General features: G+C 45.5%; 10 non-coding genes across 10 annotated transcripts; all 10 read left to right on the top strand.

Annotated features, from left to right (window-relative positions):
• The first annotated feature begins 1,051 nt into the window (after window positions 1–1,051).
• LOC130309658 (U2 spliceosomal RNA) lies at window positions 1,052–1,245 on the top strand. The gene has a single exon (XR_008858304.1). It is a non-coding gene; the product is annotated as a U2 spliceosomal RNA (small nuclear RNA).
• Window positions 1,246–3,339: 2,094 nt separating this feature from the next.
• Window positions 3,340–3,530, top strand: LOC130309655 (U2 spliceosomal RNA). The gene has a single exon (XR_008858300.1). It is a non-coding gene; the product is annotated as a U2 spliceosomal RNA (small nuclear RNA).
• A 2,092-nt stretch (window positions 3,531–5,622) lies between these two features.
• On the top strand, window positions 5,623–5,813 carry LOC130309651 (U2 spliceosomal RNA). The gene has a single exon (XR_008858297.1). It is a non-coding gene; the product is annotated as a U2 spliceosomal RNA (small nuclear RNA).
• Window positions 5,814–7,902: 2,089 nt separating this feature from the next.
• Window positions 7,903–8,093, top strand: LOC130309650 (U2 spliceosomal RNA). The gene has a single exon (XR_008858296.1). It is a non-coding gene; the product is annotated as a U2 spliceosomal RNA (small nuclear RNA).
• A 2,104-nt stretch (window positions 8,094–10,197) lies between these two features.
• On the top strand, window positions 10,198–10,388 carry LOC130309649 (U2 spliceosomal RNA). The gene has a single exon (XR_008858295.1). It is a non-coding gene; the product is annotated as a U2 spliceosomal RNA (small nuclear RNA).
• A 2,098-nt stretch (window positions 10,389–12,486) lies between these two features.
• Window positions 12,487–12,677, top strand: LOC130309647 (U2 spliceosomal RNA). Its single transcript, XR_008858293.1, has one exon. It is a non-coding gene; the product is annotated as a U2 spliceosomal RNA (small nuclear RNA).
• A 7,181-nt stretch (window positions 12,678–19,858) lies between these two features.
• On the top strand, window positions 19,859–20,046 carry LOC130309657 (U2 spliceosomal RNA). The gene has a single exon (XR_008858302.1). It is a non-coding gene; the product is annotated as a U2 spliceosomal RNA (small nuclear RNA).
• A 2,090-nt stretch (window positions 20,047–22,136) lies between these two features.
• LOC130309646 (U2 spliceosomal RNA) lies at window positions 22,137–22,327 on the top strand. Its single transcript, XR_008858291.1, has one exon. It is a non-coding gene; the product is annotated as a U2 spliceosomal RNA (small nuclear RNA).
• A 2,089-nt stretch (window positions 22,328–24,416) lies between these two features.
• LOC130309665 (U2 spliceosomal RNA) lies at window positions 24,417–24,604 on the top strand. Its single transcript, XR_008858308.1, has one exon. It is a non-coding gene; the product is annotated as a U2 spliceosomal RNA (small nuclear RNA).
• A 693-nt stretch (window positions 24,605–25,297) lies between these two features.
• LOC130309662 (U2 spliceosomal RNA) lies at window positions 25,298–25,488 on the top strand. Its single transcript, XR_008858307.1, has one exon. It is a non-coding gene; the product is annotated as a U2 spliceosomal RNA (small nuclear RNA).
• The last annotated feature ends 1,546 nt before the right edge of the window (window positions 25,489–27,034 follow it).

Genomic DNA, 27,034 nt, shown 5'->3' with positions numbered 1-27,034 from the left:
TACTTTTTTATGGGGTTCAAAAATGGAGAAATTAAAGCGTGATTTTATGTACAAAAGTAAAGATAATGGCGGGAAAGATGTTCCTAACCTTTTTACTTTCTTTTACATAAAGTATTTCTGTTTCTGTTTTAAAATTATTAAATCCGATGGCATTTTTAGCTGCTTTTTAAGGTACGCTGCGGGCATGGTTTTTAAAAGATGGTTGCGCATCCCTCTGAACGCTCCGGTGCTTCTGTGTCCCCCAAAACATTATGTGGTGTTGGAAAAGACAGTCAGGCTCCTAGGTCTCCAAGATTTGGAGCCTGACATACTGGGGGACCAGAGAAAGGTATCAAAGGTCCTCAGGCGGAGTGAGGTTACCCTGGCAGTGTCCAATTTCACACAGGCAAGATCCAAAAAGGTATGGCGGAACGTGTACGGGAAGTTTCTGGCGAATGTACACAGGGATCTTGCCTGGGCAATCGTCCACCAGTGCCTCCCTACTCGTGAGTTCCAGCACAGGCGAGGACTGGTGGCGAGAGCCAAGTGCCCGAGAGATGGCTGCGGAGTGGACGAAACGGTGCTGCACATATTTTGGAACTGCCCTTTTGCACGGGAGCTTTGGAGGAAGGTAGGCCCACTTTTGAAGTGGGCCTGCGGCCTAAAAGATTTTAATCACGAATGTGTCTTTTACGGTCTTTTTAACTGCCCCAATTTTAAACAGCAGATGATCTGCTGGATGATTATTAATTGTTTTAAAAATGCCATCTGGAAAGTTAGGAACATCTTACTTTTTAAACATGATTTTATTGATGTTAAAAACTGTATAAAGCTGGCCCTGAGTGAGATGTACATCTATTACCTAAGAGACAAGAAACAGTTGGGGGCCAGCGAGGCAGCATCCATGTGGTGTCTGCCTCTATGGAACGAAATAACAATATAATCAGTTTTTATGACATTTGTATAATGTTTTATCCTGCCATTTTTATTTTTTCTCCTTTTATTACTGGTTTTATTATTTGTATTTTAAAACTTTTGTGAACCTTTTATTATTTTGCATTTTAAATTTTGTATGGTTTCTTATTTATTGAATAAAATTTTGTTGAAACCTTATCTGTTCTTATCAGTTTAATATCTGATACGTCCCCTATCTGGGGACCATATATTAAATGGATTTTTGAGAACGGGGGCCGATTTCGAAGCTTGCTTCCGTCGCCCTATGCATTGACCCGATATGGCAGTATCTTCGGGTACAGTGCACCACCCCCTTACAGGGTTAAAAAGAAAGATTCCTACTTTCATTGCTACCTGCTTGCTGGCTAGCCAGCTAGCCAGCCCTGTGGGCCTTGCTGCTGCTGCAGCCAAAAAACAAAAGGTGGTGCTGCTGCTGCTTCTGCTGCTTCTGCTTCTGCTTGTGTCTGGCCCCTGTTGGAGCGTCCAGGCACAGGACTTCTGCTGCTGCTGACTAAATGGCCTCCTTAATTGGATCATTTGAGTAGCCAGCACACCTGTGCAGGTAGGGCATGACATGATAGGCAGCTGCCTTGATAGCGGGTGGGTGCTGAATGTTCCTAATTGACAAAATAAGATTAATGCTTATGAAGAAATATAAAATCTCATCCCTTCCCCAATATCGCGCCACACCCCTACCCCTTAATTCCCTGGTTGAACGTGATGGACATATGTCTTTTTTCGACCGTACTAACTATGTAACTATGTAACATAACATGGGGGGGGGGGGGGGGGGGTCTCCTGGCTGTTCACACAGGTGTGTCATTGCTGTACATTGACCATGCATTGCTTCTGTGGTATTGCAAAGGCAAAGACAAATGCTTCCAGCCATCCATTGCACTAATGGATTGGTCATCAGCTGGCTGTCTATGTCCCGCATCAATATAGACCAAAGTACAGAGGGTTAGGCTATGCTATTGTGCACCTACCTGATGCATCAGAAGGTGCGAGGCCCTTGCTAAATTCTGTGCACAGACTTTGAGATCTATGCTTTAGACTGTATCTAAACCTGCTCCAACATGGACTGACATTCTGGCCTACTTTCAGCCGATGCGACTTGTCTGTCGCTGAACAGTCGCTTTTTATGTATTCAGCACCTATGTATAATGTTGTAAAAATGCTCTAGAAGCTAAAGTCGCAGAAATGTCACACATATTTGGCCTGCAACTTTCTGTGCGACAAATTCAGACAGGAAAAATCAGTATAAATCCTTAGAAAATTATCCCCCAGTGTCTCCATCTGCTGGCGGTATTGAATAAGCATTGCTGCACTGATGGGGTATGCATTAGACGAAAAAAAAGAAGAAAAAGAAGAATAATACGCCCAGAAAAGAGGCGAAAAGGAGAAAAACGTAAAAAAACGTGAAAAAAAAGTAAGAGGAAGAGAAGGGAAAAAAAGGTGGAAATGGGTTTAAAAGTGATTTCGGCGGAGAAATATATATATATATATATATATATATATATATATATATATATATGCGCACACACACACATAGATATAAACGTATTCTCCGTTGAGATATTGCAGCCGCTGCTGTGTCCAGGCCCAGGAGCCTTAGCACTGTGCTGTGATGTCACTCAATACCACTGACATCACTAGGTGTAAACAACATCTCTCCTTTGCTGTGTATGTGACTATGGAGCTGTTTGGTGATGTCGTCTATTACGGCCTTCATAGAAGCAACAGGAGATTGTTGCATCCATCTTGAACCCTCAGAACTACAGTGCTATGATGTCACTCACTTCCACAGGCCTTGCAGAGTGTAAACAACAACAACCCAGCTTTGTTGTGTATGTAACCATAGGGATTTGTGATGTCACCTAGAACCTTCACAGCAGCGACAGCTTTATGAGGAGCATCAGCACTGCTCTGCCTGAGCAGAACCATCACCGCCATAGGTTGTCAAATAACCCGGATTTAACCCACACAGGTAAGTCCAATGGGGTGCAGGCATGTCCTCTATGCTTACAGCTTCCCGTGGGTGTTGGTTTGATACCGTTTGGGGACAGCCAAGGAGGCATCTGCAGGCAACAAAGGTAGGTGTGTGCTTGTGTGTGTGTTTCCTATGCAGATCCTAAGCCCAGTGTCACATGCAAGTAGGAGGAGTAAGAAGGGTTCCTGGCAAATCCGGGTTATGGATTGCATTTAAAAAGGCCCCGTGGGAGTGCAATGGGCCCCTGTCTTGCTGCTTAGCAATAATGGTATGGGTTTAGGTTCTGCTGTGTGTACTGGTGGTTGACTGCCCCCCAGCCCAGAGTGTGCATGGAAAATTGTCTGGCAGCCTCCCTGACAGCAAGCAGTGATAGTGCCCATGAAGGGGACCTTGTTGGGCCCGCCCCTTTCACGGTTATCGCTTCTCGGCCTTTTGGCTAAGATCAAGTGTAGTATCTGTTCTTATCAGTTTAATATCGGATACGTCCCCTATCTGGGGACCATATATTAAATGGAATTTTGAGAACGGGGGCCGATTTCGAAGCTTGCTTCCGTCGCCCTATGCATTGACCCGATATGGCAGTATCTTCGGGTACAGTGCACCACCCCCTTACAGGGTTAAAAAGAAAGATTCCTACTTTCATTGCTACCTGCTTGCTGGCTAGCCAGCTAGCCAGCCCTGTGGGCCTTGCTGCTGCTGCAGCCAAAAAACAAAAGGTGGTGCTGCTGCTGCTTCTGCTGCTTCTGCTTCTGCTTGTGTCTGGCCCCTGTTGGAGCGTCCAGGCACAGGACTTCTGCTGCTGCTGACTAAATGGCCTCCTTAATTGGATCATTTGAGTAGCCAGCACACCTGTGCAGGTAGGGCATGACATGATAGGCAGCTGCCTTGATAGCGGGTGGGTGCTGAATGTTCCTAATTGACAAAATAAGATTAATGCTTATGAAGAAATATAAAATCTCATCCCTTCCCCAATATCGCGCCACACCCCTACCCCTTAATTCCCTGGTTGAACGTGATGGACATATGTCTTTTTTCGACCGTACTAACTATGTAACTATGTAACATAACATGGGGGGGGGGGGGGGTCTCCTGGCTGTTCACACAGGTGTGTCATTGCTGTACATTGACCATGCATTGCTTCTGTGGTATTGCAAAGGCAAAGACAAATGCTTCCAGCCATCCATTGCACTAATGGATTGGTCATCAGCTGGCTGTCTATGTCCCGCATCAATATAGACCAAAGTACAGAGGGTTAGGCTATGCTATTGTGCACCTACCTGATGCATCAGAAGGTGCGAGGCCCTTGCTAAATTCTGTGCACAGACTTTGAGATCTATGCTTTAGACTGTATCTAAACCTGCTCCAACATGGACTGACATTCTGGCCTACTTTCAGCCGATGCGACTTGTCTGTCGCTGAACAGTCGCTTTTTATGTATTCAGCACCTATGTATAATGTTGTAAAAATGCTCTAGAAGCTAAAGTCGCAGAAATGTCACACATATTTGGCCTGCAACTTTCTGTGCGACAAATTCAGACAGGAAAAATCAGTATAAATCCTTAGAAAATTATCCCCCAGTGTCTCCATCTGCTGGCGGTATTGAATAAGCATTGCTGCACTGATGGGGTATGCATTAGACGAAAAAAAAGAAGAAAAAGAAGAATAATACGCCCAGAAAAGAGGCGAAAAGGAGAAAAACGTAAAAAAACGTGAAAAAAAAGTAAGAGGAAGAGAAGGGAAAAAAAGGTGGAAATGGGTTTAAAAGTGATTTCGGCGGAGAAATATATATATATATATATATATATATATATATATATATATATATATGCGCACACACACACATAGATATAAACGTATTCTCCGTTGAGATATTGCAGCCGCTGCTGTGTCCAGGCCCAGGAGCCTTAGCACTGTGCTGTGATGTCACTCAATACCACTGACATCACTAGGTGTAAACAACATCTCTCCTTTGCTGTGTATGTGACTATGGAGCTGTTTGGTGATGTCGTCTATTACGGCCTTCATAGAAGCAACAGGAGATTGTTGCATCCATCTTGAACCCTCAGAACTACAGTGCTATGATGTCACTCACTTCCACAGGCCTTGCAGAGTGTAAACAACAACAACCCAGCTTTGTTGTGTATGTAACCATAGGGATTTGTGATGTCACCTAGAACCTTCACAGCAGCGACAGCTTTATGAGGAGCATCAGCACTGCTCTGCCTGAGCAGAACCATCACCGCCATAGGTTGTCAAATAACCCGGATTTAACCCACACAGGTAAGTCCAATGGGGTGCAGGCATGTCCTCTATGCTTACAGCTTCCCGTGGGTGTTGGTTTGATACCGTTTGGGGACAGCCAAGGAGGCATCTGCAGGCAACAAAGGTAGGTGTGTGCTTGTGTGTGTGTTTCCTATGCAGATCCTAAGCCCAGTGTCACATGCAAGTAGGAGGAGTAAGAAGGGTTCCTGGCAAATCCGGGTTATGGATTGCATTTAAAAAGGCCCCGTGGGAGTGCAATGGGCCCCTGTCTTGCTGCTTAGCAATAATGGTATGGGTTTAGGTTCTGCTGTGTGTACTGGTGGTTGACTGCCCCCCAGCCCAGAGTGTGCATGGAAAATTGTCTGGCAGCCTCCCTGACAGCAAGCAGTGATAGTGCCCATGAAGGGGACCTTGTTGGGCCCGCCCCTTTCACGGTTATCGCTTCTCGGCCTTTTGGCTAAGATCAAGTGTAGTATCTGTTCTTATCAGTTTAATATCTGATACGTCCCCTATCTGGGGACCATATATTAAATGGATTTTTGAGAACGGGGGCCGATTTCGAAGCTTGCTTCCGTCGCCCTATGCATTGACCCGATATGGCAGTATCTTCGGGTACAGTGCACCACCCCCTTACAGGGTTAAAAAGAAAGATTCCTACTTTCATTGCTACCTGCTTGCTGGCTAGCCAGCTAGCCAGCCCTGTGGGCCTTGCTGCTGCTGCAGCCAAAAAACAAAAGGTGGTGCTGCTGCTGCTTCTGCTGCTTCTGCTTGTGTCTGGCCCCTGTTGGAGCGTCCAGGCACAGGACTTCTGCTGCTGCTGACTAAATGGCCTCCTTAATTGGATCATTTGAGTAGCCAGCACACCTGTGCAGGTAGGGCATGACATGATAGGCAGCTGCCTTGATAGCGGGTGGGTGCTGAATGTTCCTAATTGACAAAATAAGATTAATGCTTATGAAGAAATATAAAATCTCATCCCTTCCCCAATATCGCGCCACACCCCTACCCCTTAATTCCCTGGTTGAACGTGATGGACATATGTCTTTTTTCGACCGTACTAACTATGTAACTATGTAACATAACATGGGGGGGGGGGGGGGGGGTCTCCTGGCTGTTCACACAGGTGTGTCATTGCTGTACATTGACCATGCATTGCTTCTGTGGTATTGCAAAGGCAAAGACAAATGCTTCCAGCCATCCATTGCACTAATGGATTGGTCATCAGCTGGCTGTCTATGTCCCGCATCAATATAGACCAAAGTACAGAGGGTTAGGCTATGCTATTGTGCACCTACCTGATGCATCAGAAGGTGCGAGGCCCTTGCTAAATTCTGTGCACAGACTTTGAGATCTATGCTTTAGACTGTATCTAAACCTGCTCCAACATGGACTGACATTCTGGCCTACTTTCAGCCGATGCGACTTGTCTGTCGCTGAACAGTCGCTTTTTATGTATTCAGCACCTATGTATAATGTTGTAAAAATGCTCTAGAAGCTAAAGTCGCAGAAATGTCACACATATTTGGCCTGCAACTTTCTGTGCGACAAATTCAGACAGGAAAAATCAGTATAAATCCTTAGAAAATTATCCCCCAGTGTCTCCATCTGCTGGCGGTATTGAATAAGCATTGCTGCACTGATGGGGTATGCATTAGACGAAAAAAAAGAAGAAAAAGAAGAATAATACGCCCAGAAAAGAGGCGAAAAGGAGAAAAACGTAAAAAAACGTGAAAAAAAAGTAAGAGGAAGAGAAGGGAAAAAAAGGTGGAAATGGGTTTAAAAGTGATTTCGGCAGAGAAATATATATATATATATATATATATATATATATATATATATATATATGCGCACACACACACATAGATATAAACGTATTCTCCGTTGAGATATTGCAGCCGCTGCTGTGTCCAGGCCCAGGAGCCTTAGCACTGTGCTGTGATGTCACTCAATACCACTGACATCACTAGGTGTAAACAACATCTCTCCTTTGCTGTGTATGTGACTATGGAGCTGTTTGGTGATGTCGTCTATTACGGCCTTCATAGAAGCAACAGGAGATTGTTGCATCCATCTTGAACCCTCAGAACTACAGTGCTATGATGTCACTCACTTCCACAGGCCTTGCAGAGTGTAAACAACAACAACCCAGCTTTGTTGTGTATGTAACCAAAGGGATTTGTGATGTCACCTAGAACCTTCACAGCAGCGACAGCTTTATGAGGAGCATCAGCACTGCTCTGCCTGAGCAGAACCATCACCGCCATAGGTTGTCAAATAACCCGGATTTAACCCACACAGGTAAGTCCAATGGGGTGCAGGCATGTCCTCTATGCTTACAGCTTCCCGTGGGTGTTGGTTTGATACCGTTTGGGGACAGCCAAGGAGGCATCTGCAGGCAACAAAGGTAGGTGTGTGCTTGTGTGTGTGTTTCCTATGCAGATCCTAAGCCCAGTGTCACATGCAAGTAGGAGGAGTAAGAAGGGTTCCTGGCAAATCCGGGTTATGGATTGCATTTAAAAAGGCCCCGTGGGAGTGCAATGGGCCCCTGTCTTGCTGCTTAGCAATAATGGTATGGGTTTAGGTTCTGCTGTGTGTACTGGTGGTTGACTGCCCCCCAGCCCAGAGTGTGCATGGAAAATTGTCTGGCAGCCTCCCTGACAGCAAGCAGTGATAGTGCCCATGAAGGGGACCTTGTTGGGCCCGCCCCTTTCACGGTTATCGCTTCTCGGCCTTTTGGCTAAGATCAAGTGTAGTATCTGTTCTTATCAGTTTAATATCTGATACGTCCCCTATCTGGGGACCATATATTAAATGGATTTTTGAGAACGGGGGCCGATTTCGAAGCTTGCTTCCGTCGCCCTATGCATTGACCCGATATGGCAGTATCTTCGGGTACAGTGCACCACCCCCTTACAGGGTTAAAAAGAAAGATTCCTACTTTCATTGCTACCTGCTTGCTGGCTAGCCAGCTAGCCAGCCCTGTGGGCCTTGCTGCTGCTGCAGCCAAAAAACAAAAGGTGGTGCTGCTGCTGCTTCTGCTGCTTCTGCTTCTGCTTGTGTCTGGCCCCTGTTGGAGCATCCAGGCACAGGACTTCTGCTGCTGCTGACTAAATGGCCTCCTTAATTGGATCATTTGAGTAGCCAGCACACCTGTGCAGGTAGGGCATGACATGATAGGCAGCTGCCTTGATAGCGGGTGGGTGCTGAATGTTCCTAATTGACAAAATAAGATTAATGCTTATGAAGAAATATAAAATCTCATCCCTTCCCCAATATCGCGCCACACCCCTACCCCTTAATTCCCTGGTTGAACGTGATGGACATATGTCTTTTTTCGACCGTACTAACTATGTAACTATGTAACATAACATGGGGGGGGGGGGGGGGGGGGGTCTCCTGGCTGTTCACACAGGTGTGTCATTGCTGTACATTGACCATGCATTGCTTCTGTGGTATTGCAAAGGCAAAGACAAATGCTTCCAGCCATCCATTGCACTAATGGATTGGTCATCAGCTGGCTGTCTATGTCCCGCATCAATATAGACCAAAGTACAGAGGGTTAGGCTATGCTATTGTGCACCTACCTGATGCATCAGAAGGTGCGAGGCCCTTGCTAAATTCTGTGCACAGACTTTGAGATCTATGCTTTAGACTGTATCTAAACCTGCTCCAACATGGACTGACATTCTGGCCTACTTTCAGCCGATGCGACTTGTCTGTCGCTGAACAGTCGCTTTTTATGTATTCAGCACCTATGTATAATGTTGTAAAAATGCTCTAGAAGCTAAAGTCGCAGAAATGTCACACATATTTGGCCTGCAACTTTCTGTGCGACAAATTCAGACAGGAAAAATCAGTATAAATCCTTAGAAAATTATCCCCCAGTGTCTCCATCTGCTGGCGGTATTGAATAAGCATTGCTGCACTGATGGGGTATGCATTAGACGAAAAAAAAGAAGAAAAAGAAGAATAATACGCCCAGAAAAGAGGCGAAAAGGAGAAAAACGTAAAAAAACGTGAAAAAAAAGTAAGAGGAAGAGAAGGGAAAAAAAGGTGGAAATGGGTTTAAAAGTGATTTCGGCGGAGATATATATATATATATATATATATATATATATATATATATATATATATATATACGCGCACACACACACATAGATATAAACGTATTCTCCGTTGAGATATTGCAGCCGCTGCTGTGTCCAGGCCCAGGAGCCTTAGCACTGTGCTGTGATGTCACTCAATACCACTGACATCACTAGGTGTAAACAACATCTCTCCTTTGCTGTGTATGTGACTATGGAGCTGTTTGGTGATGTCGTCTATTACGGCCTTCATAGAAGCAACAGGAGATTGTTGCATCCATCTTGAACCCTCAGAACTGCAGTGCTATGATGTCACTCACTTCCACAGGCCTTGCAGAGTGTAAACAACAACAACCCAGCTTTGTTGTGTATGTAACCATAGGGATTTGTGATGTCACCTAGAACCTTCACAGCAGCGACAGCTTTATGAGGAGCATCAGCACTGCTCTGCCTGAGCAGAACCATCACCGCCATAGGTTGTCAAATAACCCGGATTTAACCCACACAGGTAAGTCCAATGGGGTGCAGGCATGTCCTCTATGCTTACAGCTTCCCGTGGGTGTTGGTTTGATACCGTTTGGGGACAGCCAAGGAGGCATCTGCAGGCAACAAAGGTAGGTGTGTGCTTGTGTGTGTGTTTCCTATGCAGATCCTAAGCCCAGTGTCACATGCAAGTAGGAGGAGTAAGAAGGGTTCCTGGCAAATCCGGGTTATGGATTGCATTTAAAAAGGCCCCGTGGGAGTGCAATGGGCCCCTGTCTTGCTGCTTAGCAATAATGGTATGGGTTTAGGTTCTGCTGTGTGTACTGGTGGTTGACTGCCCCCCAGCCCAGAGTGTGCATGGAAAATTGTCTGGCAGCCTCCCTGACAGCAAGCAGTGATAGTGCCCATGAAGGGGACCTTGTTGGGCCCGCCCCTTTCACGGTTATCGCTTCTCGGCCTTTTGGCTAAGATCAAGTGTAGTATCTGTTCTTATCAGTTTAATATCTGATACGTCCCCTATCTGGGGACCATATATTAAATGGATTTTTGAGAACGGGGGCCGATTTCGAAGCTTGCTTCCGTCGCCCTATGCATTGACCCGATATGGCAGTATCTTCGGGTACAGTGCACCACCCCCTTACAGGGTTAAAAAGAAAGATTCCTACTTTCATTGCTACCTGCTTGCTGGCTAGCCAGCTAGCCAGCCCTGTGGGCCTTGCTGCTGCTGCAGCCAAAAAACAAAAGGTGGTGCTGCTGCTGCTTCTGCTGCTTCTGCTGCTTCTGCTTCTGCTTGTGTCTGGCCCCTGTTGGAGCGTCCAGGCACAGGACTTCTGCTGCTGCTGACTAAATGGCCTCCTTAATTGGATCATTTGAGTAGCCAGCACACCTGTGCAGGTAGGGCATGACATGATAGGCAGCTGCCTTGATAGCGGGTGGGTGCTGAATGTTCCTAATTGACAAAATAAGATTAATGCTTATGAAGAAATATAAAATCTCATCCCTTCCCCAATATCGCGCCACACCCCTACCCCTTAATTCCCTGGTTGAACGTGATGGACATATGTCTTTTTTCGACCGTACTAACTATGTAACTATGTAACATAACATGGGGGGGGGGGGGGTCTCCTGGCTGTTCACACAGGTGTGTCATTGCTGTACATTGACCATGCATTGCTTCTGTGGTATTGCAAAGGCAAAGACAAATGCTTCCAGCCATCCATTGCACTAATGGATTGGTCATCAGCTGGCTGTCTATGTCCCGCATCAATATAGACCAAAGTACAGAGGGTTAGGCTATGCTATTGTGCACCTACCTGATGCATCAGAAGGTGCGAGGCCCTTGCTAAATTCTGTGCACAGACTTTGAGATCTATGCTTTAGACTGTATCTAAACCTGCTCCAACATGGACTGACATTCTGGCCTACTTTCAGCCGATGCGACTTGTCTGTCGCTGAACAGTCGCTTTTTATGTATTCAGCACCTATGTATAATGTTGTAAAAATGCTCTAGAAGCTAAAGTCGCAGAAATGTCACACATATTTGGCCTGCAACTTTCTGTGCGACAAATTCAGACAGGAAAAATCAGTATAAATCCTTAGAAAATTATCCCCCAGTGTCTCCATCTGCTGGCGGTATTGAATAAGCATTGCTGCACTGATGGGGTATGCATTAGACGAAAAAAAAGAAGAAAAAGAAGAATAATACGCCCAGAAAAGAGGCGAAAAGGAGAAAAACGTAAAAAAACGTGAAAAAAAAGTAAGAGGAAGAGAAGGGAAAAAAAGGTGGAAATGGGTTTAAAAGTGATTTCGGCGGAGAAATATATATATATATATATATATATATATATATATATATATATACGCGCACACACACACATAGATATAAACGTATTCTCCGTTGAGATATTGCAGCCGCTGCTGTGTCCAGGCCCAGGAGCCTTAGCACTGTGCTGTGATGTCACTCAATACCACTGACATCACTAGGTGTAAACAACATCTCTCCTTTGCTGTGTATGTGACTATGGAGCTGTTTGGTGATGTCGTCTATTACGGCCTTCATAGAAGCAACAGGAGATTGTTGCATCCATCTTGAACCCTCAGAACTACAGTGCTATGATGTCACTCACTTCCACAGGCCTTGCAGAGTGTAAACAACAACAACCCAGCTTTGTTGTGTATGTAACCATAGGGATTTGTGATGTCACCTAGAACCTTCACAGCAGCGACAGCTTTATGAGGAGCATCAGCACTGCTCTGCCTGAGCAGAACCATCACCGCCATAGGTTGTCAAATAACCCGGATTTAACCCACACAGGTAAGTCCAATGGGGTGCAGGCATGTCCTCTATGCTTACAGCTTCCCGTGGGTGTTGGTTTGATACCGTTTGGGGACAGCCAAGGAGGCATCTGCAGGCAACAAAGGTAGGTGTGTGCTTGTGTGTGTGTTTCCTATGCAGATCCTAAGCCCAGTGTCACATGCAAGTAGGAGGAGTAAGAAGGGTTCCTGGCAAATCCGGGTTATGGATTGCATTTAAAAAGGCCCCGTGGGAGTGCAATGGGCCCCTGTCTTGCTGCTTAGCAATAATGGTATGGGTTTAGGTTCTGCTGTGTGTACTGGTGGTTGACTGCCCCCCAGCCCAGAGTGTGCATGGAAAATTGTCTGGCAGCCTCCCTGACAGCAAGCAGTGATAGTGCCCATGAAGGGGACCTTGTTGGGCCCGCCCCTTTCACGGTTATCGCTTCTCGGCCTTTTGGCTAAGATCAAGTGTAGTATCTGTTCTTATCAGTTTAATATCTGATACGTCCCCTATCTGGGGACCATATATTAAATGGATTTTTGAGAACGGGGGCCGATTTCGAAGCTTGCTTCCGTCGCCCTATGCATTGACCCGATATGGCAGTATCTTCGGGTACAGTGCACCACCCCCTTACAGGGTTAAAAAGAAAGATTCCTACTTTCATTGCTACCTGCTTGCTGGCTAGCCAGCTAGCCAGCCCTGTGGGCCTTGCTGCTGCTGCAGCCAAAAAACAAAAGGTGGTGCTGCTGCTGCTTCTGCTGCTTCTGCTTCTGCTTGTGTCTGGCCCCTGTTGGAGCGTCCAGGCACAGGACTTCTGCTGCTGCTGACTAAATGGCCTCCTTAATTGGATCATTTGAGTAGCCAGCACACCTGTGCAGGTAGGGCATGACATGATAGGCAGCTGCCTTGATAGCGGGTGGGTGCTGAATGTTCCTAATTGACAAAATAAGATTAATGCTTATGAAGAAATATAAAATCTCATCCCTTCCCCAATATCGCGCCACACCCCTACCCCTTAATTCCCTGGTTGAACGTGATGGACATATGTCTTTTTTCGACCGTACTAACTATGTAACTATGTAACATAACATGGGGGGGGGGGGGTGTCTCCTGGCTGTTCACACAGGTGTGTCATTGCTGTACATTGACCATGCATTGCTTCTGTGGTATTGCAAAGGCAAAGACAAATGCTTCCAGCCATCCATTGCACTAATGGATTGGTCATCAGCTGGCTGTCTATGTCCCGCATCAATATAGACCAAAGTACAGAGGGTTAGGCTATGCTATTGTGCACCTACCTGATGCATCAGAAGGTGCGAGGCCCTTGCTAAATTCTGTGCACAGACTTTGAGATCTATGCTTTAGACTGTATCTAAACCTGCTCCAACATGGACTGACATTCTGGCCTACTTTCAGCCGATGCGACTTGTCTGTCGCTGAACAGTCGCTTTTTATGTATTCAGCACCTATGTATAATGTTGTAAAAATGCTCTAGAAGCTAAAGTCGCAGAAATGTCACACATATTTGGCCTGCAACTTTCTGTGCGACAAATTCAGACAGGAAAAATCTGTATAAATCCTTAGAAAATTATCCCCCAGTGTCTCCATCTGCTGGCGGTATTGAATAAGCATTGCTGCACTGATGGGGTATGCATTAGACGAAAAAAAAGAAGAAAAAGAAGAATAATACGCCCAGAAAAGAGGCGAAAAGGAGAAAAACGTAAAAAAACGTGAAAAAAAAGTAAGAGGAAGAGAAGGGAAAAAAAGGTGGAAATGGGTTTAAAAGTGATTTCGGCGGAGAAATATATATATATATATATATATATATATATATATATATGCGCACACACACACATAGATATAAACGTATTCTCCGTTGAGATATTGCAGCCGCTGCTGTGTCCAGGCCCAGGAGCCTTAGCACTGTGCTGTGATGTCACTCAATACCACTGACATCACTAGGTGTAAACAACATCTCTCCTTTGCTGTGTATGTGACTATGGAGCTGTTTGGTGATGTCGTCTATTACGGCCTTCATAGAAGCAACAGGAGATTGTTGCATCCATCTTGAACCCTCAGAACTACAGTGCTATGATGTCACTCACTTCCACAGGCCTTGCAGAGTGTAAACAACAACAACCCAGCTTTGTTGTGTATGTAACCAAAGGGATTTGTGATGTCACCTAGAACCTTCACAGCAGCGACAGCTTTATGAGGAGCATCAGCACTGCTCTGCCTGAGCAGAACCATCACCGCCATAGGTTGTCAAATAACCCGGATTTAACCCACACAGGTAAGTCCAATGGGGTGCAGGCATGTCCTCTATGCTTACAGCTTCCCGTGGGTGTTGGTTTGATACCGTTTGGGGACAGCCAAGGAGGCATCTGCAGGCAACAAAGGTAGGTGTGTGCTTGTGTGTGTGTTTCCTATGCAGATCCTAAGCCCAGTGTCACATGCAAGTAGGAGGAGTAAGAAGGGTTCCTGGCAAATCCGGGTTATGGATTGCATTTAAAAAGGCCCCGTGGGAGTGCAATGGGCCCCTGTCTTGCTGCTTAGCAATAATGGTATGGGTTTAGGTTCTGCTGTGTGTACTGGTGGTTGACTGCCCCCCAGCCCAGAGTGTGCATGGAAAATTGTCTGGCAGCCTCCCTGACAGCAAGCAGTGATAGTGCCCATGAAGGGGACCTTGTTGGGCCCGCCCCTTTAACGGTTATCGCTTCTCGGCCTTTTGGCTAAGATCAAGTGTCTTGCCCTAAGGTATTCGGGTACGCCTCTCCTCGGCCTTGTGGGATCGCCCAGGTTTATTGCCTGGGCTTCACCCACCTGCTGCTATTGGGGAGAGGGCTTAGTCCCAGGATAACGGGAAGGTGATCATCGGAGGACGGGTCTGCCGGAGAGGATGGCTAATGCGCCGAACGCTCCTAATACAGTACGGCTGTTTATCGAGGAGGAAAAGAGGAGTGCCTACGGGATTTTGCATGTCCAGCAGAAGGTCGTGGAGGGAGTGCTGAGGATGCCGCATGCTTCCATCTTCTGTGTCCAGGTCTTTCCCAGCCAAGGATTCTTTGACGTGACCTTCTACAACCTGGATGATCTCCGTACCTGTCTCTACCGGAGTAAGGAGAATGCTTCTCACCCTGACCTACAAGGGATCCGATTCATTTCCTGCGAGGCTCGGCCTAAGAAAGTTCCAGTGGTAGTGCATATGTACAACCCTTTTGTGCGGGATGAGGAGATCCAGACCTTTCTAAGAAGGTATTGTGTGTCTGTTTCTGGTGCGGAGAGGAAAAATAACATCCTGGGGACTTTCACAGGCATGAGACGTTTTTGGGTGGAGTTTAGGCCTGCCCCCGAGGGTGGTGCTGAAGGTTTTTGTCACCCCCCGCAGAACTTTGCGATAGGGAACAACAGGGGGTTTCTGCACTACCCGGGGATGCCAAGTTTTTGCCGGGACTGTTTTTGCTTTGGTCATACCAGAGAGAACTGTACAACCGGGCAGGTTTGCAGGAACTGCCACAAGCCTGATCACCGCACTGCAGACTGTCCCGAGAAACGCAAGTGTCATTTCTGTGGTTCTTCGGATCACCTGGCTAGGAGTTGCCCCACTTACCAGTCCGGGGCACCCCGATCATATGCAATGGCTCTTCGAGGTGGGACAGTTCCTGAGGACTCCAATGCTGCCAGGGCAGGCGATGCAGAGGTTAGCGTGCTGACCAGTGAAGCAGAGTCTGCCCCTGTTTTTCCTTCCATTTCTAGGTCTGTTCCGGATGCTTTGGTGGCAGAGGGGGAGAAGGCGGAGTCTGTTTCGGGGGCATCTGTTTCGGAGGCCTCTGATCCCCCAGAGGAGATGACTGTGGACAAAGAATCCTTGAAGAGAAAGATGCCGGTGGAAGAATCGGAGGATGACTGTCCGACTCCTCAGAGTCAAAGGATTGAGGACTTTCCTAGCCCGGGAAGGGAGGAGGCAGGTGGAGGGTCGTCATGTCAGATTGATTCTGACTCCTCTTTATCCTCCCTGGGCACAGGTTATTTGGAGGAATGTTCAGTCAAAAATTTGACAAAGACTCTTAAGTTTAAGGAAGGGGAGGCAAAAAATAAGGGTAGAGGTCGGGGAAAGGCTAGGCCTCCTTTTGATAATGCTTGATTTTGTATTTCCTTTTTTTCCTTCAAATGTTTGAATGAGTTTAACAATTGGTTCTCTAAATGTCCGCAGTATTAGATCTTTAGAAAGGAGATCCGCCATTTTTGATTTACTTTCTAGATATTCTTTTGATGTTCTAGGTCTCCAGGAGTGCTGCTTGGATGGGGAGCCAAATATCTCCTGGCCTTATGGGCAATCGGTATGGTCTGGTTCAATGGAACGTAATTCGGGGGTGGGGATTTTGTTCAAAAGTAATGAGTTTGTTGTTAAAAAAGTTGTCCATATTGTTCCGGGTAGGGTATTATTAGTGCATTTTATTTTCAGGGGTTTCACATATAAAGTAATTAATGTTTATGCTCCAACTGGGAGGAAGGAAAGAGGGGAGGTGTTTGAGAAATTATATTTCTTTTTGAGTGGGAGGGATGATGTGTTCCTTATAGGGGATTTCAATTGTATAATAACAGAGGGGGATAGGAGTAGTACTACGGTGGGTGGTGGGTCTGGTTTAGACAGTACTAGTAAGCAGCTTAAAGAGATTGTAAATTTATTCGGGTTAAAGGATTCCTTTGTTGCCCATAATGATGGTACTATCGGTTATACATATTTTTCTAACAATACAAGTTCGCGTATTGATTTCATTTTTGTCTCAAAACTAATGTCTGTTTCTAATTTCAGACGGAGGAGGTTACCGTTCACGGATCATGCCTGGATTGAGTGTGTGGTAAAAGGTGGTGGTCTAAGTGAGTATGGAAAGGGTGTTTGGAAGTTGAATGTGTCTTTATTGGATAATGAATGTGTATTACAAGAATATAGGGAGCGTTTTGATGGATGGGTGTTGAGGAAGGATGCATTTTATAGTGTGGTTGAGTGGTGGGAGTGGGTGAAGTTAGAGACTAAAAGGTTTTTTATTAAAAAAGGGTGTGAGAAAGGGAGGAAAGATAGAGAAGAGTATGAGAGATGGCAAAGAAGGTTAGAGTATTTGTATGAATTGAGGCGTTTGGGGATGAGTGTTGAGAAGGAGATTGAGGAAGCTCGTGGAAGTGTGAATGAGTGTCTGGAGAGGAATGGAAGGAAGATTATTGCACAGGCTAGGGTTGAAGTGAAAGAGAAGGATGAGAAATGTAGCAAATTTTTCTTTAAAAAGGCATTCAGTAAAAAAACTGAGATGATGAGTGTTTTTAAGAATGATGGGGTAGAGGTCTTTGGTAAGGATGAGGTGTTAGAGGAAGTGTGGAAGTTTTATTCTGATTTATTCACGGAGAAGGAGCGGGACGTGACTCTAGAGAAGGAATGTTTGGGATATGTGGATAAGCGTTTGGATGAAATTGATGGGTTCTTTATGGAAGAGGATGTGAGGAAGAGTGAGGTGGAGGATGCTGTGAATGGGATGAAGAAAGGAAAGGTGGCAGGGAGTGATGGTTTGCCTGTGGAATTTTATCTTGTGTTTTGGGATATGTTAGGGGATTATGTATGGGAGGTGTGTAAGGAAGTACTTAGGAGAGGGAAGTTATCTAAAAGTATGAGTGAGAGTGTGACTGTGTTATTGTTTAAAAAAGGGGATAAGAGGGATCTTAAAAATTGGAGGCCTATAGCGCTCTTGAATTGTGATTACAAAATTATTGCTAAAGTTATTGCGAATAGGTTAAAGGATGTGATTGATTGTATGGTAGGTGAGGAGCAAATGTGTGCAGTGCCTGATCGTAGGATTTCTGAATGTCTGTTAGGTCTGAGGGATGTATTGTGGGACTGTAAAACTAGGAAGCAAGGTGTGGCTGTTGTTACGGTGGATTTTGAAAAAGCTTATGATAGGGTGGTGCATGATTTATTGTTTAGGGTTTTGAGGAGGATGAATGTGCCGGACAGAATGGTGAAGTGGATTGAATGTTTGTATAGGGACATTTATAGTAAGATTCAGGTCAATGGTTTTCTGAGTAGGGAGGTGAGTATAAAATCTGGAGTGCGGCAGGGGTGTCCCCTGTCGCCAATTCTTTTTATTTGTATGATTGAGCCTTTGTTGGGGATGATTAGGAGAGATAAGGTGATGCGGGGTATAGAAATACCTGGTAGTCATGGGAAGGATATGCGAGTGATTGGTTACATGGATGATGTTACTGTTGTATGTAAGTCAATGGCAGGGGTAAGGCGTGCTAAGTTATTGATTGAGTGTTTCTGTTTAATGAGTGGGTTTAAGCTTAATGTTGGGAAGAGTGGTTGTAAATTTTTTGAGGGGTGGGGAGAGAGTGGGTTGTGCGAGTGGCCTGTGAGAGAGGGGGGTGTGGAAGTGCTTGGGGTGGTGTTTGATAATGATTTGTATGGGAAAGAAAGTTGGGAGAGGGTTTTGGGGAGGGTGGGGAATAAAATAAACTTCTGGTCTTTAAGGACTTTATCGATTGAGGGAAGGATTCTGGTTATTAAAGCTGTTATAATTCCTATTTTGCTTTATGTTAATTATGTGTTTCCTCCACCGGATAGGTGTCTGGCAAGAATTATCAGGCAGATCTTTGTTTTCTTATGGAATTCAAGGATGGAGAAATTGAGTCGTGGGAAGGTGGTGAAAAGCAGAATGCATGGTGGGAAAGGAATGATGAATGTGGAAGTGTTCCTGGCTGTGAAGTATGTCAGTTTTTGTCTCGCTGTAAGTAAGAAGGAATGTGTGTTTGGGTGCATGGTAAGGTATTTGGCTGGTAATGTGTTGTTGAAATATAAGCTAATGGAAAGGGACTTAAGGGTACCTGTAAGTTTTGAGGTTCCTTGGTTCTATCAGAGAATAGGGCGGTGTGTCAGGAAAAATAATCTGGAATGTGTGACTGAATGGAATGATAGTAAGAAGGTGATGAAAGTGTTGGAGCAGAGAGAAACAGTGGAATGTGTGGGAGGTCTGTCTGAGAAGGATTGTAAGGTAGTGTGGAAAAATGTCAGTCACAAGGAACTGACAAATAAACAAAAGGACTTGTCTTGGATGTTAGCTCATGGGTGTCTGCCAACAAGGGAATTTCAGAGGAGAAGGAGATTGGTAGACAGTGAAGTGTGTCCCAGGGATGGTTGCGGTGGATGTGAGAATTATGTACATGTGTTTTGGGAGTGTGGTTATGCGAAGTCTGTGTGGAGAAAAATGTCTGGTCTAATTAAAAATCTTACTGGAATTGAAATCTTATCCTTTAATATGATGATGTTTGGTTTGTGTGCAGTGGAGAGAGAGAAGGCAAGAGTGTTATGGTTCATAGTAAATTGTGTAAAAGAGGTTCTGTGGGATGTAAGGAATATTAGGATTTTCAATCAAACTGAAGTAAGTGTGAAGGAATGTCTGGGCATGATCCGTGGTAAAATTTACCTTTACGTATTATGTGATAGGAAAAACTATGGTTCTGATGATGCAGAGGGGATCTGGAAACACAAAAAATGGAAGTACTGGTTATGATTGTATTCTTATTTGTCTTTCTTTTTCTTTTCTTACAGATTATATCCTGATATGAAGGGAGAGTTGGAGGGACAGAATCCGCTGCAATTTATTTTTTCTGAGGGAAAGTCATGAAGGGAAAGCTTTTTGTTATATGTACATGTAAAGACATGCTTCCTGTATATATTGTATATGTCAAATATGTGTTATTCATGTGTTTTCAGATGAATATGTAATTTTTTGAATGATTTACTTGGTTATGTATTGTATATTTCCTTTTCAATAAAAAAAAAAAAAAAAAAAAAATCTGTTCTTATCAGTTTAATATCTGATACGTCCCCTATCTGGGGACCATATATTAAATGGATTTTTGAGAACGGGGGCCGATTTCGAAGCTTGCTTCCGTCGCCCTATGCATTGACCCGATATGGCAGTATCTTCGGGTACAGTGCACCACCCCCTTACAGGGTTAAAAAGAAAGATTCCTACTTTCATTGCTACCTGCTTGCTGGCTAGCCAGCTAGCCAGCCCTGTGGGCCTTGCTGCTGCTGCTGCTGCTGCTGCTGCAGCCAAAAAACAAAAGGTGGTGCTGCTGCTGCTTCTGCTGCTTCTGCTTGTGTCTGGCCGCTGTTGGAGCGTCCAGGCACAGGACTTCTGCTGCTGCTGACTAAATGGCCTCCTTAATTGGATCATTTGAGTAGCCAGCACACCTGTGCAGGTAGGGCATGACATGATAGGCAGCTGCCTTGATAGCGGGTGGGTGCTGAATGTTCCTAATTGACAAAATAAGATTAATGCTTATGAAGAAATATAAAATCTCATCCCTTCCCCAATATCGCGCCACACCCCTACCCCTTAATTCCCTGGTTGAACTTGATGGACATATGTCTTTTTTCGACCGTACTAACTATGTAACTATGTAACATAACATGGGGGGGTCTCCTGGCTGTTCACACAGGTGTGTCATTGCTGTACATTGACCATGCATTGCTTCTGTGGTATTGCAAAGGCAAAGACAAATGCTTCCAGCCATCCATTGCACTAATGGATTGGTCATCAGCTGGCTGTCTATGTCCCGCATCAATATAGACCAAAGTACAGAGGGTTAGGCTATGCTATAGTGCACCTACCTGATGCATCAGAAGGTGCGAGGCCCTTGCTAAATTCTGTGCACAGACTTTGAGATCTATGCTTTAGACTGTATCTAAACCTGCTCCAACATGGACTGACATTCTGGCCTACTTTCAGCCGATGCGACTTGTCTGTCGCTGAACAGTCGCTTTTTATGTATTCAGCACCTATGTATAATGTTGTAAAAATGCTCTAGAAGCTAAAGTCGCAGAAATGTCACACATATTTGGCCTGCAACTTTCTGTGCGACAAATTCAGACAGGAAAAATCAGTATAAATCCTTAGAAAATTATCCCCCAGTGTCTCCATCTGCTGGCGGTATTGAATAAGCATTGCTGCACTGATGGGGTATGCATTAGACGAAAAAAAAGAAGAAAAAGAAGAATAATACGCCCAGAAAAGAGGCGAAAAGGAGAAAAACGTAAAAAAACGTGAAAAAAAAGTAAGAGGAAGAGAAGGGAAAAAAAGGTGGAAATGGGTTTAAAAGTGATTTCGGCGGAGAAATATATATATATATATATATATATATATATATATATATATATACGCGCACACACACACATATATATAAACGTATTCTCCGTTGAGATATTGCAGCCGCTGCTGTGTCCAGGCCCAGGAGCCTTAGCACTGTGCTGTGATGTCACTCAATACCACTGACATCACTAGGTGTAAACAACATCTCTCCTTTGCTGTGTATGTGACTATGGAGCTGTTTGGTGATGTCGTCTATTATGGCCTTCATAGAAGCAACAGGAGATTGTTGCATCCATCTAGAACCCTCAGAACTACAGTGCTATGATGTCACTCACTTCCACAGGCCTTGCAGAGTGTAAACAACAACAACCCAGCTTTGTCGTGTATGTAACCATAGGGATTGTGATGTCACCTAGAACCTTCACAGCAGCGACAGCTTTATGAGGAGCATCAGCACTGCTCTGCCTGAGCAGAACCATCACCGCCATAGGTTGTCAAATAACCCGGATTTAACCCACACAGGTAAGTCCAATGGGGTGCAGGCATGTCCTCTATGCTTACAGCTTCCCGTGGGTGTTGGTTTGATACCGTTTGGGGACAGCCAAGGAGGCATCTGCAGGCAACAAAGGTAGGTGTGTGCTTGTGTGTGTGTTTCCTATGCAGATCCTAAGCCCAGTGTCACATGCAAGTAGGAGGAGTAAGAAGGGTTCCTGGCAAATCCGGGTTATGGATTGCATTTAAAAAGGCCCCGTGGGAGTGCAATGGGCCCCTGTCTTGCTGCTTAGCAATAATGGTATGGGTTTAGGTTCTGCTGTGTGTACTGGTGGTTGACTGCCCCCCAGCCCAGAGTGTGCATGGAAAATTGTCTGGCAGCCTCCCTGACAGCAAGCAGTGATAGTGCCCATGAAGGGGACCTTGTTGGGCCCGCCCCTTTCACGGTTATCGCTTCTCGGCCTTTTGGCTAAGATCAAGTGTAGTATCTGTTCTTATCAGTTTAATATCTGATACGTCCCCTATCTGGGGACCATATATTAAATGGATTTTTGAGAACGGGGGCCGATTTCGAAGCTTGCTTCCGTCGCCCTATGCATTGACCCGATATGGCAGTATCTTCGGGTACAGTGCACCACCCCCTTACAGGGTTAAAAAGAAAGATTCCTACTTTCATTGCTACCTGCTTGCTGGCTAGCCAGCTAGCCAGCCCTGTGGGCCTTGCTGCTGCTGCTGCTGCTGCTGCAGCCAAAAAACAAAAGGTGGTGCTGCTGCTGCTTCTGCTGCTTCTGCTTGTGTCTGGCCGCTGTTGGAGCGTCCAGGCACAGGACTTCTGCTGCTGCTGACTAAATGGCCTCCTTAATTGGATCATTTGAGTAGCCAGCACACCTGTGCAGGTAGGGCATGACATGATAGGCAGCTGCCTTGATAGCGGGTGGGTGCTGAATGTTCCTAATTGACAAAATAAGATTAATGCTTATGAAGAAATATAAAATCTCATCCCTTCCCCAATATCGCGCCACACCCCTACCCCTTAATTCCCTGGTTGAACTTGATGGACATATGTCTTTTTTCGACCGTACTAACTATGTAACTATGTAACATAACATGGGGGGGTCTCCTGGCTGTTCACACAGGTGTGTCATTGCTGTACATTGACCATGCATTGCTTCTGTGGTATTGCAAAGGCAAAGACAAATGCTTCCAGCCATCCATTGCACTAATGGATTGGTCATCAGCTGGCTGTCTATGTCCCGCATCAATATAGACCAAAGTACAGAGGGTTAGGCTATGCTATAGTGCACCTACCTGATGCATCAGAAGGTGCGAGGCCCTTGCTAAATTCTGTGCACAGACTTTGAGATCTATGCTTTAGACTGTATCTAAACCTGCTCCAACATGGACTGACATTCTGGCCTACTTTCAGCCGATGCGACTTGTCTGTCGCTGAACAGTCGCTTTTTATGTATTCAGCACCTATGTATAATGTTGTAAAAATGCTCTAGAAGCTAAAGTCGCAGAAATGTCACACATATTTGGCCTGCAACTTTCTGTGCGACAAATTCAGACAGGAAAAATCAGTATAAATCCTTAGAAAATTATCCCCCAGTGTCTCCATCTGCTGGCGGTATTGAATAAGCATTGCTGCACTGATGGGGTATGCATTAGACGAAAAAAAAGAAGAAAAAGAAGAATAATACGCCCAGAAAAGAGGCGAAAAGGAGAAAAACGTAAAAAAACGTGAAAAAAAAGTAAGAGGAAGAGAAGGGAAAAAAAGGTGGAAATGGGTTTAAAAGTGATTTCGGCGGAGAAATATATATATATATATATATATATATATATATATATATATATATACGCGCACACACACACATATATATAAACGTATTCTCCGTTGAGATATTGCAGCCGCTGCTGTGTCCAGGCCCAGGAGCCTTAGCACTGTGCTGTGATGTCACTCAATACCACTGACATCACTAGGTGTAAACAACATCTCTCCTTTGCTGTGTATGTGACTATGGAGCTGTTTGGTGATGTCGTCTATTATGGCCTTCATAGAAGCAACAGGAGATTGTTGCATCCATCTAGAACCCTCAGAACTACAGTGCTATGATGTCACTCACTTCCACAGGCCTTGCAGAGTGTAAACAACAACAACCCAGCTTTGTCGTGTATGTAACCATAGGGATTGTGATGTCACCTAGAACCTTCACAGCAGCGACAGCTTTATGAGGAGCATCAGCACTGCTCTGCCTGAGCAGAACCATCACCGCCATAGGTTGTCAAATAACCCGGATTTAACCCACACAGGTAAGTCCAATGGGGTGCAGGCATGTCCTCTATGCTTACAGCTTCCCGTGGGTGTTGGTTTGATACCGTTTGGGGACAGCCAAGGAGGCATCTGCAGGCAACAAAGGTAGGTGTGTGCTTGTGTGTGTGTTTCCTATGCAGATCCTAAGCCCAGTGTCACATGCAAGTAGGAGGAGTAAGAAGGGTTCCTGGCAAATCCGGGTTATGGATTGCATTTAAAAAGGCCCCGTGGGAGTGCAATGGGCCCCTGTCTTGCTGCTTAGCAATAATGGTATGGGTTTAGGTTCTGCTGTGTGTACTGGTGGTTGACTGCCCCCCAGCCCAGAGTGTGCATGGAAAATTGTCTGGCAGCCTCCCTGACAGCAAGCAGTGATAGTGCCCATGAAGGGGACCTTGTTGGGCCCGCCCCTTTCACGGTTATCGCTTCTCGGCCTTTTGGCTAAGATCAAGTGTAGTATCTGTTCTTATCAGTTTTTCATGCCGGTGTACAGTAACGCCGGTATGGGGCTGGTGGGGATGGGTGCTGCATGGAGGATGCAGGTGTACCAGGGCTTTCCGGGGCTGGTTCTGAGGAATCAGCTCGACGGCTGCCCCGATGTGACCTGTTCCCTCCGGGTCTCGCCATGAGGCTGAGAGGGTCTAGAGCCGAGGTACTTTTGTGCCTCGGGGAGTGGTGACCCCGAGGTGCCGAAACTCACTGGGAGAATAGACTCACTGAGTTGAAGCACGGGCACCATAATCTCTTCACCTTGTGGCACTCACCTCTTGATTCCCGGCCTTCTGGCTAGGATCAGAGAAATTTTTATAGATCCGGCCGGATGTCCGGGCAGTATATCTGCACACATTCACTTATTTATTTATTTTTTGTCTCACTGTGTCACTTTTTGCGTGTTGTGTGTTCACAGGATTTGTCAGGATGCGGTAGCCCTTCTGGGTGTCCCTCCTGGCGGTCTAGGGGAGGTGTGTGTGGCCATTAGGTTCCGCACCTCCCTGCAAACACCCCGGGTACTCCTGCTTTGGCAGGGTACCTACCGTAATCGGCTCTGCGGGCAGATACCTTGGCTGACGCCAAGGGGGATGCCGGGAGCATTTGTGGTCCCCTAGTAGCTTCGGCGAAAAGGGACATCGAACCTGGAACCTCGCAGGTACCTTTTGGTCCGGAGGCGAAGGGTAAGGTTTGTTGGGGGGCCTCTCTCCTATCGGAGAAGGGCTTGCGATAGACCGCATCCTTTGTGCACGTTTTTTTAGTGTAACACGTTTGCACTTTTTCTTGCACTTTGGGTGAATCGAAAGCACGTTCCTCGGCTTTAGATAAAAAAAAAAAAAAAAAAAAAAAAATCTGTTCTTATCAGTTTAATATCTGATACGTCCCCTATCTGGGGACCATATATTAAATGGATTTTTGAGAACGGGGGCCGATTTCGAAGCTTGCTTCCGTCGCCCTATGCATTGACCCGATATGGCAGTATCTTCGGGTACAGTGCACCACCCCCTTACAGGGTTAAAAAGAAAGATTCCTACTTTCATTGCTACCTGCTTGCTGGCTAGCCAGCTAGCCAGCCCTGTGGGCCTTGCTGCTGCTGCTGCTGCTGCTGCAGCCAAAAAACAAAAGGTGGTGCTGCTGCTGCTTCTGCTGCTTCTGCTTGTGTCTGGCCGCTGTTGGAGCGTCCAGGCACAGGACTTCTGCTGCTGCTGACTAAATGGCCTCCTTAATTGGATCATTTGAGTAGCCAGCACACCTGTGCAGGTAGGGCATGACATGATAGGCAGCTGCCTTGATAGCGGGTGGGTGCTGAATGTTCCTAATTGACAAAATAAGATTAATGCTTATGAAGAAATATAAAATCTCATCCCTTCCCCAATATCGCGCCACACCCCTACCCCTTAATTCCCTGGTTGAACTTGATGGACATATGTCTTTTTTCGACCGTACTAACTATGTAACTATGTAACATAACATGGGGGGGTCTCCTGGCTGTTCACACAGGTGTGTCATTGCTGTACATTGACCATGCATTGCTTCTGTGGTATTGCAAAGGCAAAGACAAATGCTTCCAGCCATCCATTGCACTAATGGATTGGTCATCAGCTGGCTGTCTATGTCCCGCATCAATATAGACCAAAGTACAGAGGGTTAGGCTATGCTATAGTGCACCTACCTGATGCATCAGAAGGTGCGAGGCCCTTGCTAAATTCTGTGCACAGACTTTGAGATCTATGCTTTAGACTGTATCTAAACCTGCTCCAACATGGACTGACATTCTGGCCTACTTTCAGCCGATGCGACTTGTCTGTCGCTGAACAGTCGCTTTTTATGTATTCAGCACCTATGTATAATGTTGTAAAAATGCTCTAGAAGCTAAAGTCGCAGAAATGTCACACATATTTGGCCTGCAACTTTCTGTGCGACAAATTCAGACAGGAAAAATCAGTATAAATCCTTAGAAAATTATCCCCCAGTGTCTCCATCTGCTGGCGGTATTGAATAAGCATTGCTGCACTGATGGGGTATGCATTAGACGAAAAAAAAGAAGAAAAAGAAGAATAATACGCCCAGAAAAGAGGCGAAAAGGAGAAAAACGTAAAAAAACGTGAAAAAAAAGTAAGAGGAAGAGAAGGGAAAAAAAGGTGGAAATGGGTTTAAAAGTGATTTCGGCGGAGAAATATATATATATATATATATATATATATATATATATATACGCGCACACACACACATATATATAAACGTATTCTCCGTTGAGATATTGCAGCCGCTGCTGTGTCCAGGCCCAGGAGCCTTAGCACTGTGCTGTGATGTCACTCAATACCACTGACATCACTAGGTGTAAACAACATCTCTCCTTTGCTGTGTATGTGACTATGGAGCTGTTTGGTGATGTCGTCTATTATGGCCTTCATAGAAGCAACAGGAGATTGTTGCATCCATCTAGAACCCTCAGAACTACAGTGCTATGATGTCACTCACTTCCACAGGCCTTGCAGAGTGTAAACAACAACAACCCAGCTTTGTCGTGTATGTAACCATAGGGATTGT

This window comes from Hyla sarda, unplaced genomic scaffold (assembly GCF_029499605.1).
Source record: "Hyla sarda isolate aHylSar1 unplaced genomic scaffold, aHylSar1.hap1 scaffold_1530, whole genome shotgun sequence".
Lineage (NCBI taxonomy): Eukaryota > Metazoa > Chordata > Amphibia > Anura > Hylidae > Hyla > Hyla sarda.
Note: the sequence above shows the minus strand (reverse complement) of the source record. Positions and strands in the feature narration are given on the sequence as shown.